We start from the raw sequence: 4,210 nt of genomic DNA, 5'->3' as shown, positions 1-4,210 counted from the left end.
CCTGCTGCCCTCTGCCCAGCCACACAGCAGATTAGGAGAGCCAGGCGGACTTTGGTTGATGCTATGATTTCAGTACAGCTTGTCTCCTCTGAAACTCATGTTGACATTTAATCTTTCTGAGCTATGAAGACGTGCGACCTTTAATATAAGGGCTTTGCCCTTATGAATGGATTAGTCTGCTTATGCAATTAGTGGATTAATGGATTAATGGGTTAATGAACTATCTGGAGAGCAGATCTGCTATGAAGCCAATTTGGCCAGGATGGGACGAGCTCACGTTCCCTGCCCTGCGATCCCTGCCCTCCAGGCATGCCAGCAAGGAGGCCGTTGCCAGAGGTGGTCCCTTGACCTTGCATCTTAACTATGAGCCAAGTGAAACCTTTCCTTTTTCTTTCTTTTTTCTTCTTTAAACAACTGAGTTAGTGGCAGAAAATGGACTAAGATGGAGGGATTATCAGAAACTAGTTCTCCTTCTTATTAAAGAACTAGTCTCCTAGGGGCCTGTGGCTCACGCCTGTAAGTCTGAGTTTGGAGGATCATGGTTTGAAGCTAACCTGAGAAGGAAAGTCCATGAAATTTTTATTTCCACCAAAAAGCCTGTAGTGGTTCAATCGGTAGAGCACCAACCTCGAGAGAAAAGCCTGTAGTGGTTCAATCGGTAGAGCACCAACCTCGAGAGAAAAGCCTAAGGGATAGCACCCAGGCCCTGAGTTCAGCCTCATTATTTCCCCCTTTCCCACTATTCTGAGTCAAGATCTCAGCGCATTGTTTTTCAATGCCTTATGCAAAGTGCCTTCAAACAGTGGAAACTTCAGTGATCTCCATGTATATTGTTTCCAACGTTTCAAGCTGTTCTCATTCAGCAGTGGGTATGCTTTGGGGAATCCGTAAGTCCCAATTGCATTGATCACATGCATGATTACTGACTGCATTACCTTAATTAAATCATTTGCTCCATGAACACCACACAGCACCAGGAAGCCGGAACTTGCTAAGCACTGCTGAGGGTCAGGAAGGACTTGGTGCTGGACGAAGCGTGTGCTTGACCATGGGAGATGAAGAGATGGAGAGCAGAAGAACAGGCATTGGGAACCAAAAGGAGCATTCCAGGAAGCAATGGGGATGGATTTTGTCTGCACACGGCCAGGGAGCCTGGGGTAGATGCTCCTTGCAGTATTAGCTCTGTGCATGGGGCTGTGAATCACAAACTCACACTGTCTCTTTGCCACACGTTGGAACAGAGAAACCAGGTTTTCATTTAGGTGATCAGCGTTCCTCCTGGAAATAGGGAGTTAAGGTTCTGATAAAACCAAGTGACTGGGATTAATGTCAACAGAAATGTGCCAGAGCACAGGGAGCTTCTCTGTCATTATTTGTAAGCACAGGCTGCCTCCCCCACCTCGGTCCTCTGCTTGAAATGTCAGCAGGTGGCTGGCACGGACCCGTCCAGGCCACGTTAATGGCACTCCATGTCAGTGAGAGACCCTTGTGCTGGAACGGAAGCATTTTCTTTGATTGTTCAGGCCTCATGTCAAATGCTACAGACAGAAGCTGGAAAGTGTCATGAGGAAGCGTCATCATTCCTTATTATGTATTCTTTTATTCCTGCTCCCTGCATTGTTAGTCTTGGGCTTTGCCTGTCTCGTCTGGAGAGTTCATATAGCACTGGCAATCTCAGGTGGAATTATCAAGAGAGGCATATGTTTTCTCTTGGAGCTTGGTGAGGGCTGGTGCTGAGGGAGGGCTTTGTCTCCCTTGTTTAATTAGAGAAAGTTGTTAAGGTTGTTTGTGGCTCTGTGCACTGCACAAGTGTACACACACAGGGAGCAGGGAGCGGGCACCCTGCCAGGGGAGGCGGCTGCTCAGCAGCCCCGCGTGTGTTTCACAGTGGGTAACAGGGCCTCCTTGGTTCCCTGCCTAGACTTTTAATCACCCTTCCTAGCTGCTCGCTGCTGCTGCTGCTGTTTCTCCTCTTTCTCCTGCTCCTGCAGTGAAAGCATTGAAACAAACAAACAAATATCCCTAGGATCCACCTTGAACCAAGTCAGGACTTGGTGGTGGTGTTCATTATTGTGTCTCGGGTCCTTGGTGTGTCTGCGATGTTCACTGACGTAGGCCTGCTGTGCCTGGTTGACGGTTTCTCTCTACACTAAGAACAGCTGGAGAATTATTTTCCTGTATTCGTTTGTCTTCTCATTCCACTGAGTTAACAAACTAAGGACGAGCCACCCAGTCACAAGTAGTCTTAGCTACTCAGAAGGCTGAGATCTGAGGATCGTGGTCAAAGACAACCTCAGCCGGAAAGTTCCTGAGGCTCTTATCTCCAATTAGCCACTCAAAAAAGTCCGGAGGTGGAGGTGTGGACCATGTGGCAGAGTGCCAGCCTTGAGGAAAAAAACAAAAACCTAAAGGACATTGACTAGGCTTTTTGTTCAAGCCCCTAGCCCCACCCCCCAAATTGCACAGAAACAAAAAACAGCAAGTAAAAATACTTAAAGATGAAGAATCCAGTCCTCAGAATCAACTTTGTGGCTGTGTGTTTGCACCTCAGCTTGAGGCTTGAATTTTTGTGGCCTGTACTTGAGTTTGACTCATCTTCCTTTTCTTGGTGTATTTTCACTTTGCCCACTTCTTTATTTTCTTATATGTACATTGTGATGTGGCAGGTGTTTTTGCTCTCTGAGTTGTTGTTGGGACTGAAGTATAGTTGAAGTAAGTGCTCCAGTTGGTGGGCAAGTACATGTGTGCTTCTGTGCCTGGGGGAAGGGGCTGGGAGGGGGATTTCTGAAAGGAAGTGAACTCCGGCGAGATGAATCCAACCTTTGAACTGTGCGTTTCTCATTTGTAATCAGTGGATAGCCATCACCTGGCAGAAAAGCTGCGAGGGCCTGGGACACTGTCCTACACACATCTGGGGCTCACTTCCAGGGTCTGGCTGAGCGCGCGGTGTGCGGGCCACAGGCTCCTCAGCCCGGCCTCCTCGCTCTGTCAGGCTTTTCCATAATCACACTTTCTTGCTTCCAGATGTGTCATTAAGTTTCCTCTCACAGGACTTTGTTTTCTGCGTCAGTCAGTGTGAAATAGGACATTTGAATATGACTTCCAATGAAACCACCTTGCCAGGCCTGAACTTGTACTTGGATGCTGACGTTCTGTGTATGACATACACTTGGTGGTTAAGGGACATCTTTGTTAGTGTGAAAGCTGGTTCTCATGCAGCCTTACACAAAATCTCCACCTCAGTGAACGGCATGATTGGCTGTATGTGGGGCTGAGGATGGGGTGAAATTGAAGAATTAACACTCATCAAAGACACTAAATCTCATCCCCAGTTCACCTTCAGTTTGGAATGCTCTAGAAAACTGTTTCTAGATTCCTAGGGAAGTTGAAGAAATGCGATCCAGGGGGCAAGTGGCAGTTCTGCCTTGTGCTCGTATGCTTCTATAGGGATCCTCTCCCTTCCCCTCTCCTTGTTCCCTTCCTTCCATGTCTTCCTCCTCCCTCATCCTCATTCCTCCCTCTTCTCTTCTCTTTGTTGGTCTTCTCTTTTTATTTGACTCATAGGAAGATGTTTCCTACTAATTTCTGGCCCTGAGACAGTTCTGCCAATGTCCAGCTGGAGTGTGGCTGTGGGCATCATGCTCTTTCTCTTACACAGTGGGTGACCAGGCACCTGTTACCCCTTTGTCCCGCCTTAGATTTGGTCTTAGAATAAGAGGTGGTCATAGCTCCTGTGCACTGGACTTGAGGGTCGTAGGTGCCCCCTGCCCTGCCAGCAGCTACAGAGATGTCCACTGGACACACCCATGCTCTCCCTGGCTTCATGGGACAGCTGATGACAAGTGACATGTCTACTGCTGGCTCTGGGGGTTTCTTGAACATTTTTGGTACAGAATAAGAAATAATAATGGGTGATATTTTCAGGAAATGACTACTGGATAGGATTCTGTGGGTGTGCTGTGTATGTGTTTGTCAGTACTAGGCTTGAACCCGGGGCCACATAATCTTGCTTAGCTTTTTCACTTAAGGCTAGTGCTGTACCATTTCAGCCATACCTTCACTTCTGGCTTTTGCTGCTTCATTGGATATAAGAGTGGCACAGACTTTTCTGCCTGGGTTGGCTTTAAACTTCAATGCTCAAATCTCAGTCCTGAGAAGCTAGGATTACAGGTGTGAGCCACCAGTGTTGAGTGGTTCTGGTTTTTTTTTT

The sequence above is a fragment of the Dipodomys ordii genome, unplaced genomic scaffold, assembly GCF_000151885.1.
Source record: "Dipodomys ordii isolate 6190 unplaced genomic scaffold, Dord_2.0 Scaffold21, whole genome shotgun sequence".
Classification (NCBI taxonomy): Eukaryota; Metazoa; Chordata; class Mammalia; order Rodentia; family Heteromyidae; genus Dipodomys; species Dipodomys ordii.
Note: the sequence above shows the minus strand (reverse complement) of the source record.